The following is an 18,759-nucleotide window of genomic DNA, read 5'->3' on the forward strand; positions in this document are numbered from 1 at the left end:
AAATTGAGATCCCAGGTTCTATGACCGGTGATGTAAAAGTCCCTTGAGAAAGGGCCAAACATCTGTACAGACAGTTGGCAAGGTGAAATTGCAGTGAAGTAGACTAAATGGACATGAGTGGAAATCTAGCCTGCTTCAAGCATAAGAGGTAGTCAAGGATCTTTGGTACTGAGACCCGAGCAGAGTCCAGACTATGCTTGGCCACCCGTATTGAGAACCTCTTCCATGATTATGTCTATTTGACAGATATTTCCCTACTCTGAACAAGAATTTCCTGGACCTGGAAGGAGCAGACCCTATCTGTGGTACTCAGCCAGCCAACAGTCGTATTGTCAGATGCAGTGACTCCAGGTCTGGATGTAGTATCAGGCAGTGGTACTGTGAGATCAGGTCTAGACCAGTGTTTCCCAACCGGTGTGCCGTCAGGCCTGAGCAGATGTGCCACAGAATTTTTTGAAAAACTACTTGAAGAGTTCTGGATTGGCTCATGAATATTCATGGAGTTTATTTGGAGACTAAATGGTGGTGTGCCTCAAAATAATTAAAGGTATCAAGGTGTGCCATGGCAGAGAAAGGTTTGGGAACCACTAGTCTAGACAGCCCAGAAGCCTGACTGGAAGTTGAACAGACATTTTTAAGAGATCTGTCAGCCAAAACTGTCTTGGCCAAGGAGAATGACTTCTCTCTGCTGATGTTGAGATCGCCCTGGGAATTAGGTGAACAGGTAGAAAGGCATGGAGCAAACCTCCATTCCACTGTAGGAATGGGCTTATTCCACCAATTGAGCAAAACTTCTAATATATGGCGTTGTCAGGGGAATCCTCAAAGACGGAATATCAGGTCCACTATGGATCTGTGCAAGGACCATTCATGGTTGATCATAGGTTGACTGCTCAGAGCGTTCACTAGGTTGTTGTTGACACTCAGGAGTGAAGAACCATTGGCATCACCCTGTTCTGACAGCATCCAGTCCAGAACCTGATGGCCTTCCAGACCACAGGGGTGAGGAGAAGGTCTCCTTGTTTTGTTATGCAGCTGTTGTGCTGTCCTGAAATTCAGTAGTGCAAATCTTCACGAGAACATGTTAGAGCTCCACACAGGCCAGCCTGATAGCTCTGTGGTCCAGGACAGTCAGATGTAGCTCCAGAAAAGTCTATAGATCAGGTCCTTTGTATTTGTAGATGGCCCAATGAGTTCCCCAGCCTGTCCATGACACATCCATGACCACTGTCGTTGTCAGAGAGAGGACTGAAAAGGGTACTCCTCCCTCTCATGTTTGTTGGGTCCAACCAAGCCAGTTCTGCAATGACATGCTGGAGTACTGAAACCTTCCTGTCTATTTAATGTCTTGCATGAGACTAGACTGACATGAGCTAAGCTGGAGGGGCCGTAGATAAAACTGGCAATCCGTGGTGTAACGTACATGCACGCTGACATGTGGCAAATATTGCGAGACAAGTCCATATTGTTGTAGTCTGTTTTAATGTCAGCTGAAGAATGAATGCCCATACTGTCTGTCCTCAGGCAGATATGCCCTTTCAGATCTGGAGTTCATCACGATTCCTATGAACTCTAGATGGAGCAAGAGATGACTGTTGGTAGTTCACCAGTAGGCCCAGCCGAGCGAACAAAGATAAAGCGTATTCCAAACTCTCTGCAGTCTCCTCCTGTGATCTCCCTCTGAACAGCCAATCATCCAGCTAGGGTGTTCACTTCTACCCCTGCCTTCTCAGGTGGGCCACTAGCACCAGTGGGCATTTTGTGAAAACTCCTGGTGCTCTGGAGAGCTTGAATGGCAATATCTCGTACAGGTAATGAGTTTGGTCCCACCACAACGTAGATCCCCAGGGAGGCCCTAGCATCCTTTAAGGAGTGATGTGCTTCCTCAGTTCTTTTACTGAAGACCTCCATCCCCTCAAATGGGAGGTCTTGTATGGTATCCTGGACCTTTCTTGGAATTCCTGATGCTAGAAGCCAGGAGGTCCACCTCATGGGCATAGCCACTGCCATCAACCTGACCACCACATCTATGGCTGCTTGTAAGGCTGTTCTGGCAATTTGGCTTTCTCTAATGATTTCCTTTAACTCCTCCCCAGAGTCCTGTGGCACGTGCTTCAAGAAGAGACTCACCCTCTCCGATAGGTGGAAATCATATTTGGTCAACACCACTTGGCAGTTTGCCACACAGAGCTGCAGTGAGGCAGATGAGTGGGCCTTGTGCCCAAAAAGGTCTAGATTTTTTGGGGTCCTTGTCTTTGGATTTGCCTGTTGTCTATTTTGATTTTTCCTTCACTGCTGCAACTATCAATGATCCCGGGTTTGGATGAGAATAAAAGTGCTCCAAGTTTTTCAGAGGCATCCAATAATCACTTCTCCACCATTCGATGTAGGCTAGATGGTATTGGGATTTGCCAGATCCCCTTGGCTGGCTCTAAAATACTTATCGGTTAACCATTAAACCATTAAGTGTTACTCTTACTGGTAAGACTAATACTTATTGGTTAACTGGCGGTGTGGGGGTTAACTGTCTCCATGGTGATGGCACAAATATTTTTTAATCGGTTCTATTGACTGCACACACAGCTTTTCTACATGTCACAGTCAGCCATGTTATTATCTTCTTACTAATTCAGTTAAAAAAATAATAAAAATAAAAGTTGTTCAGCCATTTTATTGCTACTTGTGAACAATGGCAAAGTTAAGCTGATTTTTCCCCCCCAAAAAGGTAGTCTTGAACAAGTTATTCACCTCAGCTGTCTTGACAGTTTCAACAAACAAGTAAATGTCTGATTCCCCACTGACTGGTGACTAGAGAAGTTCTGTGATGTTCTAAGACTGTCTAGTCCAACAATTCAATTAGTTAGGATAGTAACGGTACTGGTTATCCTAAAACTACATCCAAACAAAAAACATATAGCCTGTTTAAAATACAAGTGAACTCTTTTCCTAAATCACTGACAATTACCTTTTGCAACACTTAGATGGCACAAATTTTTGTAGAATGACTATTACAATAAGACAGCAATGCAATGCAATTATGTGTATTTATACACAAAAACATTTCAGTCATCAAAATACACGGTCAACATCCATATGTTGTTAATCATAATTATAGGCAAACATGATTTCTCTGAAATGTTACAGGGTTTGCCACTACCAGCCCTTCTGACATATAAAGATAGCTTCCCTGTGTATAGAGAAAAATGGGGAGGGAAGTCAAATCTTTCTGGTTTTTTGTTTTTAAACATCAAATCTCACATTCTCATTTCTCTCTCTTCGTTAGAATCTGGCACATTTGGGACTGTAACAAGATCTCCCTCCCAGCAAACGGAAGTGTAAAAAGTATTCTTTTTTAAAGTAGCAGTATGCTCAAATGTCCCTATCAGGATCAGGATCCCACTGTGTTAGGGGAGGTGCAAACAAACACTCAGGAAGACACTCCCCTGGCCTATGGAGCTTACAATTGCAGATTATTAGACTGAAATCTCAAGGAAGCAGAAAAATATTTAAATACATTTGAGGTCATCTTTAGAGAGAATAATAAAAAGGTAAAAAAGGTTACTTTAAAGGTGAACTAAAAAGCAAAAGTAATTGCTTTCTAAATTTCCTTATGAGAAAAATCTCAAAAGGCTTTGAAAATGCAGGAGGTGGTTTATCAATTCCCTGGGACTTCTGCAGTACTTGATAGTCATTAGCTTACAATGGTATATCATCTTCAAATGTCTTACTCCTCCCGCTTTCCTTCATTAGCAGATGTTTGTAGTAAAGCCAGCCTTTGTTTTTAAGAGGATGCCTAAATAGATTCTTAGAAGTTCTGCCAGCAACTCCTGCTCTGTCAGTCTTAGTTTAAAATTAGTTCCCCCCTAAATAATAAGAGAAAAGCTTTTCTACCTATCACAAACATCAGATAAATTTAACAGTATTGTTTTAAAAAGAATAAATATGTTCGATCTTAGTCCAGGTCTACACAGGGAAGGCTTTGCCAGTATAGCTATGCCAACAAAGCACTTTAGCATGGATGAAGCTTATCCTGACAAAACTGCACTTTTACCAGTATAGCTATGTCAGTTCCATTTACATCTCACCATGTTCCTGACCGAACGCCAGCTAAAGTCTGTAGTAAAGCCCTGGCCTCAGTAGACGTTTTAAGAAGCCGCAGTACTCCTGGAAGAAATCTTCATCTCTGACTAGACAATTCCTATAGCTGTCTTGGGTCAGTAACTTAAGTAATGTCCATGTATGACAGAGTGCTAGCAGCAGCACCCTGATCACTGATATTGCTGCAGCCTCAGCTGTGAGCAATAAAACTTTCTATTGGGGGAATTTGAGCACCTGGGTGGTAATTACTGGGCTAATGTAAGGATATAAGCAGAAGGAACAGGAAGCAAGGGAGAGCTGTCTATGGTGTTAAATCTGACAGCAGAAATTATATTCTTAATAAAATATTACTGCTAACTGGATATAATCATAGTAATAGCAGGGGTCCTGGTGCATAAAGGGATAGCAGGCTACAAATTGGCAGGCAAAGGCAAAAAGTGCTTTATTAATCATAAACAAGTTGACCTAGGAATTCCCATAAGCAAACTGGAATTTGAACACCTAATCAAAAAATGAGCTAAAAAAGAAATGGCAAGAACTATGGGCAAATGAAACAAAGGGGAAAAAATTCCAAGAAGAATGCCTTACAGACGACAATGTTGACATAAACAAAGGCCCTGAGTGGAAGAACAAAGTGGGTCTATTTAGAATTTTCACAGGGCATTGTGGAATAAATAGTAATTTATTTCTAATTAACATGCACAAAAATGGATTGTGTGTAACATGTAAAGGTCCAGGTGGCAGTAGATCCTTTGGGATTATAAACAGAGCCCTGCAAATCTGCTTTATAGCCATGGATATCTGCAGATATCCACAGACCATTCTTGCAGATCAGGGTCGGATAGTCAGGTTGCTGGTAGGGCTCAACAGCTCATCAGCTGTTGGGGGGAGGGCGGGGCTGATCATCTTTAGGTGAGAGGGGCAGCTGGGAGGGCTCATCAGCTGTTAGGTGGGAAGGCGGGGCTGATCAGTTTTTAGGCAGCTGGCAGGGCTCAACAGCTGTTCGGCGGGTGAGTTCATCAGCTGTTCAGGGTGGCAGGGGCTCAACAGCTGATGGAGGATTGCCCGCTCCAAAACAGCTGATGTGTCGATGCAGGTAAATCTAAAAGAGGAAGGGCGGATGGCAGTCAGGTAAAAGTTTATTCCTGCAGATGTGGATCGGATGCAGATGCACATATTTGTATCCACGGACAGCTCTGATTATAAAAACTGTACCAATGAAAGGGGGTCTTTAAAGAGAAAAATCAGAAGCCTTAAAATTAACAAAATTTTCCTTGCAACATCTATCAAAAATACAAGGGAAACAGGGTCCAATAATAAAAGCTCTTCTGAAATTCATTAAAAATATCAGAAACGGCACAAAAATCTAAGTCATGAAAAAGATACAAAGTACAGTGCAAACGGTTCCCTAATACAGAGCATCTTGGTTACACTGCAGTGGCAACAGAGAGCCATCCACTGCGTGCATGGAAAAAAGAATGCTATCATCCCATTGGAGGTAGAGGAAGATTTAAAGGACAGAGAACAGGCAGAAATTTAAGTGGCAGAGAGTAGTAAAGTCATTACCCTACGCGGTCATGATAGGAACAGACTGGACTCACCTTCCTTTGCATAAGAAGGGCAAAGAATCAGTGGATCCAAATAAAGGAATCCCGAGTGTTGACCACTGTAGACACACGTTAACATGCCCAGAAAGAACTGACAACTGAGGGGAGGACAGGACTCAAGGGGGCAGCAGATCAGGAAGCACTACATCAAGGACACTTAGAGAAGAAGCGTGGAGACTAGGCCAACTCCCAGAAGAAACAAGCCACGCCAAGGAAGGGGAGCAGAGTCCTAAGAAAGAGGCCTTGACAGGCAGACTTATCCTGACAGTCCTGTGCCAGGTACAAGACAGAGGAGGACAGACACCACGGTACTGAGGGTCAACTTACTCTCATGTGTACAAGTCGGGGCAAAAAAAAATCCAGAGTTAAGGTCAGTGGGGTGTGATGAGCTATAGGCGGAGATGCAGGTGGGGGGGGGGAACCTCCACCTGCAAAGTGTACTTTTTGTGGGTGAAAGGCAAGAGACCAAGAGACCCTCCCCAAAAGCCCATGGAAAGCCAGTCTGAAAGGGCATAAGAAGCCCCAGCACAAGAAGCCTCTACCCCATAGAGAGGGAAGTGCTCGAACAGCGAACACCACCTCCTGTGAGGCAAGAAAGTCTCAACTGAATTAGGGGTGGAGGCACGTGACAGAGTGCTAGCAGCAACACCCTGATCACTGATGTTGCTGCAGCATGCAGATGGCTGTAGACTCAGCCGTGAACAATTAAACACTTTCTGTTGGGGGTTCTGAGCACCTGGGTGGTAATTACTGGGCTAATGATGTAATAGGGAGTATATGAGTAGAAGGAAGGGGAAGCGAGGAGGAGCTAAGACAGGAAGCTCAGGTGAGCTGTGCTGTGCTGTGCTGTGCAGTGCTGAAGAGGGAGGTTGCGTGGAACACTCCTGCTCTAAGACACCTGCATTATGTTACGTGTGTGTGAAAGAACTGAAGGAATAAAAGGTTCACATAGTGAAAGGAAGATAGCCTAGGCGTGTTTATGACCATGGAGGTGACAGAAACAGGCTAGATAGCACAGCACACCAGGTAGCTGAGAGAGCACACAGACACCAGGACAAGGATTTTTAGTGATTAATTCATACTTGCAGACACTAGTGCTTTCACCTCATATTGCATTCCAGCCCCCATCTGGATACCCTGGTCTCTTGTTCCTTGGCCAACTGTTTCTCTCTCCCAGAGCCAAACTCTGCCCAAGCTGTTTCTGAATAACCAAACACTTTAGCAAACACTTGAACCCTCCTAAACTACCATTGTTTTGAGCTCCGGGTTACTACAGGTCACATTTTTAAGCGATCTCACACCTATCTGTCCAGAAAGCTTTCAGGGCTTGAAACTAATATCTGCATTTTAAATATTTTTTTTAAAAAAGTCTTTTCTACATTAAATCTAATGCTAGAAGTTACACAAACTATATTAATGTAGTGGTTTAAGGTAATACAAACAAAGACCTCTCCTCCGGCTCCTTCATCCCAAATAGAAGCACTGAACACATTAAACACTAATAGGGATAATAAAGGGCCTATAATTAAGGATGCCACACTGCAAAACCAGCTATGGCAAAAATGCAAAATAGGAAGCTGTAATTGCCGAGATGGTAACCTATATGTAGCTAGGTTTCCTGAGGTATTCAGTAAGGGCAAAACGTATACCTTTTGAAAACGTACTGTTCACTGTATTCACCAGGTCATCATTCTAAATAGTTTTACTAAACAGGTCACTGATACAGTAATTTCCTCTTTATAAACCGTGGAGGTCCCATCCTCACTAGCACAAAGCTAATGGGGTTAGATATCTAGAGAGCACAGCAGGAGACTGCAAATCAGGAAACCCAGTTCTATTCCCCCACCTTGGTAGAATCAAGGTGTGACTCAAAGTCACAGAACCTTTGTGCCTCGGTTTCCCCATCTGTAAAAGCATCTGGATGAAAATGCTTTGTGAAAATTGGTTTCTGAGATTCCTGAATGAAAGCTGTTGTAAATACAAAACACTACTGATTAAACCAATTTAACCACATTAAGTGATAGTTTTCTAAACTAATAAAAGCATCCACACTACTAGCTCCACAAATAGGGTCATGCCTGTAAAATAGTGTTAGGCAGAAGCATATTCAAGATCACCCGCTAGAAGGATTTCAGCAGTATTGTAACATGGTTGTACAATGGGGGAAAAAGAAATCCCCAACAACAAGATATCCTAGTCACTTGAAAACAGTAAAGGTAGACATATACTATAAATACAACTGTCCTAGAGCTACAGTACAATTTGATTCAGTACAGACATGAAAACACAATAGAGACATCAAGGATCTAGCAGTCTGCTGACCAGTAAAATCCCATCTACACTGTATGAAGAACTGTGTTTTACCCATGTTATGAGGACAACTGTGTCCCCTAACAAAGTGATATTAATAATGCAGACAAGCCACATGTTTAGCACTTTTGGGACTTATTGTTAGTGTGTAGATGGGCCATAGAATCCAAGAGGACACAAGCCATTGAGCAGATCATGGCAACTTACATCTTGTAAGACTCCACTGCATGCAATAGGGAGATGGGAAGGGGAGGGATATCAGTGCAGAATCTGGTCAAGTGGATCCACACAAAGGTTTTACTGGTTTAGCTAGGTTAGTCAGGGGTGGGGGAAAAAATACCTCTGATCAATACAGCTATGCCAACAAAAGCTCCATTGTAAATGCAGCTATGTTGATGGGAGAGTGCTTCTGTTGACGTAGCTAATGTTGTTCAGGAAGATGATGTTCTTATACTAAACAGAAAATTTTCTTCTGTCACTGTTGGCTGCGTCTACACTGGGGGGGCTAGGCTGGCATAGCCATACTGGGATAACTCCTCAGGGTAGACATAGTCTAAGTTGTGGGGTTTTTTTCAAGTTGCTCTGGACAAAAGTCCTCTTTCCTTGATTGTTTCATTTGCCTTAAAAAGGAACCAGAATCACTTTTAGAAGTGAATTGGAAACCTTGAGTACTGTAGTTTCATTGTTGTTTGGATAAGCACCTCTTGTTGAATTGCTACATGTGGACATTGCTACTAATCTTACTGTGAACCATAAGAAGGAATGTTAATAAGAAACTGGGATCAAATTCTGCTTTCAGACACACAAATCTATTGAATTGCAGGCGTTCTTTCACTTCTTACAACAGTACATAAGAGGTCTGTCTAAAATGAGGTAGTTTTCTAACTGGATTAGCTAAAACTGATTTTAAACCCAACTGTAGCCATTATGTGTAGCATAGATCCAGTTTTAAGTGGACTGACAATTTTACTAGAGACAAAATAGGTGTGGTAACATCTTTTATTTCACCAATTTCTGTTGCTGAGGAAGACAAGCTTTCGAGATTACACAAAGTTCTAGAAGAGCTTGGATCAACTTCTGTTAGTGGGAGAGAGACAAACTCTTCTAGAGTTTTGTGTAATCTTAAAAGCTTGTCTCCCTCAGCAACAGAAGTTGGTGCAATAAAAGATGTTACCTCACTCATCTCGTCTCTCTAATATCCTGGGATCAATGTGGCTATTACACTGCATATTTTTACTAAGCTAATTTTAAGGCCACCCCATGGGCTTTAAAACAACTCAGTAAAAAACATGTCCAGCTGGCTTAAAGTGGATTTACATCTATCCTAGCCGGACCCTCATCTGATGTAAATCGACACAGATCAGAATAGTGCCATTGAAGTCAATATAGATGAAGAGCTAGCCATACAACTCTGATTTTAAAGTTGATTTAACTACATCGGTGGTCTTGAATCCAGTGAAAAAGTTTCTCCAGCATAGACAGTCCCTAGGCACCATCTTTCCATCTAGCACAACAGATGCACAATACAGAAAACCAAAGAAAGTGTACTATCAAATACAAGGACTTCAGCTCATTCTATATCATAAGCAGTGAGACCGAAAACCTTAGAAGAATATGGTGTTTTTACTAGTAGAGACAAACCGCACAGTTCAGAGATTTGAACTGTTAATCATTTAAGAATTCAAACTGCTTTACTGAAGTGTTACTCTGGATGGAATTCTCATAAGAATAGGTTCTCTTGAATTCTTGTGAGAGCTCTTTATATTTCCTGGTTTTGATCAAGTCAAAAATATCATTAGAATTGCCTTCACATTACTCAGCTTCTTGCCAACAAGAGGAAGAGCAGGAAAAAAAATAACCAAAGCTTCTTAAACCCTTAAAAATCCTTAACTGGCTTGCCCATCCCATCTCTTCGCTCCTTATGTTCTCAATGTTTCTCTGAGATGACTTCTGTGCTTAAAGGAACAAAGCTGTTTGCCATCAGTTGTGCCTCCTGGAAGGAAAACTTCATTTCCCCCAACTCTCTTACCACTTGGTGAGTGACTGAAGGACCACATAAGAAGAGAGACGCTATTACCTTCTACCTGTAATTGTACTACCCTAGAAAGCCTTAACAATATTACCTAAAAATCTAGTGGCTCTGCACACTGATTACATTTCCATTTAAAAAAAAAAAAAAGTGACCGAAGTGACAGACCACATATACAAACTGCAACAACAACAACAAAAGTCTTTAGTCATAACTGCATAGGCATGGAATTTTATCTGCTTCGGTGTGCATACACCATAATAGTAGGAGTGGGACCAGAATCTTCCCTGATCTAAGATAGGTGTTAATGGTTGAACTGAAGACCGGCTTTCTTTTCTCACACAAGGCAGCTCAGCAACCTTAAAAGCATAATTGGCAAAGAACGGGCAAAAAAGTGTTTTGCCAGACATTTTTTCTTTCTAAAGAAACACAAATGAAATTTGTTTTGTGATTCTCTGGTATGCTGGGGGTGACCAGTGGAAAGGAGCAGGGAGAAAGAAAACCTTTTATTGTTTATTAACTTTGTGTCATATGTAGAGAGACTGATAGGAACTCAATCATACCCACAAGCTTACAGAAAATTATTAAATGCATGATCAGGAGAAACAGCAAGAGATTTAATAGTTCCAGCAAGCCTTGCTCAGCTGTGCTTTGGAAACAAGTATGAGAGTCTCCTTTCCACTGTATCTAGGAAATAAGCAAGTTGCAACTTGTATATTTTATCCATTAATCAAATCTGCTACAAGTAAGTTTTTAGCCATAGGTGCATGCAAGATAGGAAGCTTTTAATTTTAACTACTTTTCACCTCAAGCCACATTGCAACTTAATTGCATAAAGAGTGAAATGTATTGATAAAATAAAGATAAATATGCAGTTCATTAACACATGAATGTGAACAAAGCAAATGTTTCCCCTCCTCCCCCAAACACGTTTACATATGGAAATTACAACAGGATTCTTCAGACACGTTTCACATTTAAGCCAACTTTTCTGCTTTAAAAAATAATGGCTACATACTACATTAGTTTAGTTTGATTCATTTATAATTTTGTTTTGTGTTACCCGTGTCTCTGTTTGATCCAATTAATTATAGCAGTTTTAACATTAAACATTACTGATTTTAGACACACGATTCATGTATGTGCACAAGAGTGCGGCATATTTATGAAGTATGAGAATGTCAAAGATGCACTATAATCTAAATGCAGTGAATTTAAAATAAGCCTCTACTGTAGAATATGCTACATATGCAGCATGCTGCAACTACTGCTAATTTAATGTCTTATATAAAAATGTTTAAAATATGCCTATAAATTTGAAGTGACATTAGTATTTGATTGTTCAATATGTCTGTCTGTGTATAAATAAGACTATAATCATATGACTGTAGTGGTACCAGCTCTAGTTTCCCCTCCCCAATTCATCTACTATATTTTTCCCCCGGTCATTTTAAAATGGCCACAGTAGTCTTAACAATATGCTGTGGCCTTATGCATACATAGAAATTGCATTGCTTGAATTAAAATCAGTAAAAAAAATTCAGCTAAATCAGTGCAAACCCTGTATATTAGTGCAAGCTAAACAGATATAAACCAGTTGATGAGTGAGAAGTATGCTGATGAGTAGTATGCTGATGAGAAGTATAGGATGAGTGAGAAGGGCTTGTGTTAAATAAATTTCTAAATAAGTTTCTGAACAGATTTTAGTTAAACTGATTCCATTTCTATAGCTAGACAATGCATTACAAAAGCTGGCTATAAATCCTGAAACTCAATTTACTCTTATCTCTCTCCCCCATCTCCCTCTTCCCCCCCAAAAAAAGAGTCAAATACTGCATTTGCACTTTTTTTAATCACAAAGGTTTTGTACCCCGAGGTAAGGTCTGTCAGCTTGAGGATGTACACACTCACTCCTTTACTCAACTCCATTGCTGAGTGAGAAGGGGAAAAACAAATGAGGCACTATCAAATTATCAAGATAAATATTTTAAGTGGATACCCATTTCCAAGTTATGCAATACAGTGATGATCACTTTGATATGTTTTAATTTGAGTGTTAAATATTTCTGAAGAAATATTTTAATTTATAATTTAGATTGTCTACATTAGACAGCTCTAATTTAGACTGTCTACATTAACATATTTAGACAATCACATCTCTTGCCATGTAGGAAAAAAGTCCCTCTAAACATAAAAATATGAAATAATGCTTCACAAATTACTAGGGAACCACATGAATTATTTACTCATAAGCCAAGTCAGCAGTAACACTTGCCTTTGGATAATATTGCTCTGAACAGTACCTAAATATAAATAATTATATAAAGGCATGTTTAAAAATAATTCTCTTTTCTCCTTGTATTCCAGACTAAACCATGACTACATGAGGAAATTGACCAGAACAGCTATTCCAGTATAATTCAGCTGTACTGGAATAACTGCACATGTGACAATACTATTCCAGAATAAAAGAAATTTTAGTCTGTAATAATTTAACTTTCAATATGAAGTAATTATTCCAGAAAAGTGTCCACATAGTTGGGGTGGAGTTATTCTGGAATAGGTAAATAAGAACAATTATTCTAGAATAATAGATGTGTCAGTCAATTTCCCCATAAATCTACAACAGAAATACAACTGAATAAATAAATAAATAAATAAATAAATAACTTTCCTGCCACTACCTAAGATCTAGGCAGCCCAGGAGTCATAACACCACAATGCTAAATTGTCCTTCCAATGGAAGACAAGTACAGAGGTGGTGCACCAGTGGCCATGTTAATATTGAAAAATCCCAAAACACAAAGACATAGCTACCCAATTGAGTATCTAGTTCCATGTTCTGTACATAAAAGATTTGCCAGCACAAAGACTAATTGAAAGAACCACATATCATATGCCTTTGATACAATTCAACTTTGGGCCTTGTTCAGAGCAAACAGAAACATGCAAAAAATTGGAAGTCACACTGGGTAAGTCTACACTGCATCTGGGAGTGCGCCTTCCAGCCCAGGTCCATAGACTTGTGCTAGCAAGGCTCACCCTAGCACATTAAAAATAGCTGTGCAGAGGTTGCAGCTCAGGCTCTCAAGCCTGGAGGCTGGGTGGGACCACTGCCTGAGCTCCAGCCCAAGCTGCTACATCAAAGCAACATCTGTCTACATAGTTATTTTTAGTGTGCTAACACAAGCCCCAATACCACAAGTCTGTGGATCCAGTCTGGGAGGCTCGCTCCCAGATGCAAATGTAGACAATACTCTTAAATTCTGCTAATCTGGGCTCTTTGCTAGACCTCTGTTGTCATCCTTGGAATTGGAGTGTTTATTTTATGAAGCGTTTGGCTTTTCTTTCTTGAAAGACAGCTTCCTTTATGCAAAACAACATTTGTTCTCCATTGAGAGTGTAGATCTCTGTTGCCAGCCATCAGAAGTAAAATGTTGTCCCTCCTCCTCCTCCATATAACACCCTACAAGGGAGTATTATCTTTAAAGCCCCAGGCCTTGTCTACACACAGTTTTTGTGCTGCTATAATTATTTCAGTTTAGGGTGTAATTTTTTTTTACCAAGATAGTTATACCAATACAACCCCTTACGTAGATAAGTTATAGCAATACAAAGGTACTTTATATCAGTGTGGCATAGGCTCTTTCCCATACAGCATGCCTTTATAATGGCATAACTGCTTCTGCACCAGAAAGGCTATATTACAGCTTTAACTATACTGGTTACAACTTGTGTGTGTAGACAAGCCCTGAGACATTGGCATCTCAAAACATGCTTGACAAACTAAAGTAGTTTTTGTTTTAAAGTTTACTTTTTGGGGTTTTTGTTTGTTTGTTTTAAGCCAAACAGCTTTTAGAAATTCAAGAACAGGAATCCAAAATATCTTTTTTTTAAATTTTTTTTATAAAGAGCTGGGTGTCTCTAATTATTCAGAGGTCCTCACACACACACACACACACACACACACACACACACACACACACACACACACACACACACACACACACACACACACACACACACGGCTCTCTCAACGTTAGTATTCATAATAGTTCTACAGGAATTGGAATGGAAAGAGACAGTATAACTCGGCAAATTGGTCATAAAAAAAATAAACCACAAATAAAAAGAACATTAGAAGAATCACCTCATTAACCACAAGGCAGTCTTTGTGACCTCATGTTCATTTCACAGGTTTTACAGTCCTTCTTTCAATAAGGTCATTTAATTACTCTATTTTACCACAGCACAAGAGAGCTCCTTATCCACATTTCAGAAATATTTTGCCTAAAAATGGGCTTCAATGCTTTACTTCCAGCTCAGAAAGTAGCTTACCTAAAGGACATCTTGTTCTGATCTGACTAAGCCTGTAGGCTCTTCAATCTTCCAGTAATATTCTATTGATTTTCTAGTGTTTTCTGTAGCTGCTCACAACCTCAAAATCCATTTTAATTTGTAGTTATCACACTGAGCTGTATGGATGCAAAAAACCTAGTTTCTCCCAATTAGCAGAGATCATATATGACAGTGGTGATTTCACACAAGTCAAACTAGACAGCAACAATTAAGTCTACACCACCACCAAAATACCAAACCATTAACGTAAGACACCAGATACTAGGAAGGACACAGACAAGAGCCACAAGCAGGATTTACCATGTGTGCATTGTGAAGCTGTTACTACCAGTACAAATAGCAAGGAGAATTAAGATGTTTAACATACAAAACAGTTAGTTTAAGCCAGAATCTGTTGCATACTAGTTTCTAAACTATTTACAGCAAAAATCTGCAGTTTTCAAAATCACAATTGCCTTTACTAAGGAAAGTAGTGAGCTACAGACAAGCAAGATTTAAAATTACAGGTCTGGTCATATACAGGTCTGGTCATATAGTTCAACATAGGACCAAGACACATTTATACCACTCAGTTCTACAGAAGCATTTCAACAAATACTTTCAGAGTCACTACTTCTAGTAGGATAAAGATCACTAGCACGCTGGGAAGAGTGTTAAACCGTTTGCCTGCTTTCACCACTTTGTTGTTGGATTGTGTAGTCAGCAAGTAAAGCCTGATCACTTTTGAATCTCAGGAAACGTATGAAATTCAGCTTTCCCCCACTCAATAAAAGAGACATGCTCATTCTCCATTCCAATTGCTAATGACTGGGGGTAGGGGGTTAATAATTAAATCAGGCTACCTCTGCTCACACTTTTGCTCTTCACAGTTTCAAGTTCTCTCTACAGAAAATGTTTTTAAGTTACACACATGGTGCTCTCTAACTTCTGCATCACCCGTTTTTGAAGCATAACAAGCCATGCCACACATGCTTGCTTTGGCACCCCCATAATATGGTTTAATTATGATGACTGAACTAATAGGCTCACATCATAGACTTTTACAGGTTGACCCCATGTCATCCTGATGTATCATTTTGCACCAGTTCAGTGCTGTAAATCAATTTAAGATCTCCAGCAGGCTGAAAAGGCTGGTAATGATGCTTTCTCTGCAGTCTCTAGAGACTCCACATTATACACAATTTACATTATTTATAAAGCTGAGATGATGCCTCCATTAGCCTTGTAAGACTACAGAAAAGAAGGCCTTTATATACAGACACAACTTGGACTTGATAGTGCACACTATTGTATCTTAAACAACAACAAATTTATTACTCCCTAATTTTTTTTTTTTTTAAAACATGGCTTCTAAATTTCAGTCTTTAACTGGCACCCATAAAGTGGCTCAGAATTTAGGGGAGAGGGGTAAAAATCACTCCAATACTTAAAAACTGGAGTAGACATGTTATTAATCATTGCATCACTTTTCTTTACATTTCATGCCTTTACTTACTAGTTTGACCTCGACACTAGTAATTTATCAACTTTCCAACACTTGAATTGGTAGACATTACTTATAAATAAACTGAAGGGTATCAACCTGTTTATCTAGTCCCTTTTTTTCCATTGTATCGGATCATCAGTTCTCAAAGAGTATACAAAAATGAAAAAGAGAGGGATAATGTAAAGAAAAAATATATATATTTGATTCCACACCTAGGGTTGGAGGGGTCAAAACTAAAGCAAGGACAAATCCCTACCCTTAGGGTAACCTGATCTTGCCTTGAACTGATCCTCTCTGGAGACTGTGTAAGGCTCCTGGAACACCCAACTTCAGAGAAATCTCTGTCAAGCCCCTAGTTACAGTGTGAGATGAATTACAAAATGAGAGTCAGAACAGCAGCCCAGGAATATCAAATAAATGGCTTAAATATTTTTCATCTTAACATTAAAAACTCTAAAGCCAGTCATTGTAAGGAGTATTTAATATTTATACCAAGGTGCAAGGAGAATCTTCTACCAACTGCCCTGTGCAGAACGCCTATCTAGATTGATATTTTTACATTGTGAGTTGCAACTGGAAGCAAACCTCCAATATATTTAATGTAATAATTATGGACAAGATTAAAATCAGTTTTAACACAGCAAGTTCCTTCACAGAATTCACTCTCATTGTTTGACACACTCAGGGGCGGGCACTTGACCACATGAAGTCTAGCAGAATTTGAGGTGTCGATTTATAAAGGAAAGTGGTCTCTGTAGGCTGTTAGCTTGTCTGTGATTTTTTTTTTGGTACATTACACAACAATGAGGCTCAAAATTGAGGCTATCTAGTTTTACCCACAGAAAGGAGAAATTAGAAGAGGCGAGAGTTGCCAGTTTTTATGTGCAGAACTGTCTGAAACATAACCTTTTACCTAAAATGCAGATTTCCAGAGACATCATAGCCTACTATGTCTGCCATGAACGAAGGATGGATATATATTTATTTTATGGCAGTGACATTTTCTATTTGCTTTTATGTGAAATATACACCCAGGAAAAAGAGTAGAATTAGATGTTTTGTGACCATCAAATGCTCCACCCAAGAAGAGAAGGACTGCACCTATTCTTAGATGCAATGAACATCAGTTCTTCTTCCTAAATATACCAAAAAGACACACTCTTCCTAAAAGTAAACTACAAATAAGCATATAATGTATAAGCGAAATGCAAAAAACCAGCCTGCTTATCTTCTGTGATTCGATCAACTACTAACAAAGGGACAAATATTGCAGTCTTTACTCACTCAAATCTCCCACTGACTTCATTTAAAACGATAGGATCTGGCCCAGCTACTTTAGAATGCATGATTGAACACTACTTGCACATCAGCATCACTTAATACAATTTCAAGATACATCTATAGCTGGATAATCTCATCTTGTAAAGGAGAAGCAAATTGAAAATCACATTGAGAAAAGGAAAATCATATGCATCCAAACCTCCTAATCATCAGAAGAATTAAATGAACTTTCCTTGACCTCTAAACAAAGATTTGTTGCAAAAAGCAAATCCATTAGGAGGAATTAAGATATGGATTAGCCAAATCATTAGAGAAACGCTTTCCCCCAATAAAAACAAAGGGCATTTGCCGTGTGTTAGCCAGAGCTTTTAGAAAAACTGTTGCAAGTTTCTCCCGTTTGGCTTTGAACACAATGGGGCCAGGACAAAAGTCTGAAGCAGCAGAAGCCCCAGGAACAGGGTTTTCTAATGGGGCGGCGTGGGGGGGGGGGGTGTGTGTGAAGGGAGAGAGGAAGGGGGAAGGAGAGAGCTCTTGGCGGGGCTATTTTCTCTTCCTCCAGCCCAACAAAGAAACTTTAAGCCAAGCAAGGCAGCAAAGCAGAAAGCGAAGAACTAGTCCCGGGTTTCTCTCTGGGCACCGCAGAGACGCCATCATGCCGAAGAGTAAAACCAAGCCTTCCCTCCTGGCCCGAAATCGCGGGGGAAAGAAGGGCAGAGCCGAGCCAGGGACTGGAAAGAAGCCGGGGGCGGGGGAGAGGGAGGAAAAGCAAGAAGGCAAAGCGAAGCCACCATTCAAACCACTTCCATGGCCGCAGCAAGCCCGGCCCCGGCCCCGGCCAGCCAGCAAGTCCCAGGACGCAAAGATCGGGTAGGGGGGGTCCCCGCCCTGGCACAGCGGAGGGCAAAGACGCGCAAAGTTGTTACCGGCGGCGGGCAGAGGAGGCAGCGAACGCCGCTGGCTGGATCGCGCCTGGTCCCTCCTCCCAGTCCCCGGGCGGCTGCTGCTGCTGCGGCTCCAGCCGCCAGGCAGCCCCGCACTCGCGCTGCTGCTGCTGCCGCTGCTGCTGCGCCTGAATTGATCTGGTCTCGCTGGCGTCAGGCAGTCGGAGCCGCCCAGCCTCCACTTACCCCACTGCCAATATCTCACACACACACACCAGCCCGGCGAGGGATCCTCTCCAAATTCCCACCCCCGCCAGCAGCTGCAGCTGCCTTGGGGCCTCTCTGCAAAGTCCTGGGTCGTGCTCCTCCTCCTCCTCCTCCTCCTCCTCGATTGCTGGATTCGTTTGGTTTGTTCTGGCCGGCCTCTAGCCTTCCCAAATCAGGAGGGTGGCTTGAAAAGCACGGTTTAAAACCGAGGAATGCGTGTGGACGGGACTGCTTTGTATTGTCCAGCTGCTTTCGCTGTCTTTAGGAGAGGCTTGCTTCGTCTTTCCCTGCCGACGTGAGGGCTAGGAACTTTTTGTCTCATCCTTATTATTCTTAAAGCTGATGTTCTCACACCAGCTCCCGTTTCCAGGAGTTGCAGCCCTGATTCTGCAATGAATTTAATCCGTGCTTAGGCAGAGATTCGCCACCACTGAGCTCATT

The 18,759-nt window shown here is 41.0% G+C and overlaps 1 protein-coding gene across 2 annotated transcripts in view; it reads right to left on the reverse strand.

Annotated features, from left to right (window-relative positions):
- The window catches only part of SMAD1 (SMAD family member 1), a 64,381-nt gene extending 46,075 nt beyond the window's left edge, over positions 1–18,306 (reverse strand). Inside the window, exon 1 of one of the 2 annotated variants that reach the window (XM_067551948.1) lies at positions 18,094–18,306. The gene's annotated coding sequence lies outside the window, so the exon portion shown is untranslated. Of the gene's footprint in view, positions 1–17,369; positions 17,800–18,093 lie in introns of those variants that run through there. The other variant, XM_067551950.1, reaches the window with a different exon arrangement.
- Between the last annotated feature and the right edge of the window lie 453 nt (positions 18,307–18,759).

This window comes from Emydura macquarii, unplaced genomic scaffold (genome assembly GCF_026122565.2).
Source record: "Emydura macquarii macquarii isolate MOO-44397 ecotype Brisbane River unplaced genomic scaffold, CSIRO-AGI_Emac_v2 contig_1363, whole genome shotgun sequence".
Taxonomy (NCBI): Eukaryota; Metazoa; Chordata; order Testudines; family Chelidae; genus Emydura; species Emydura macquarii.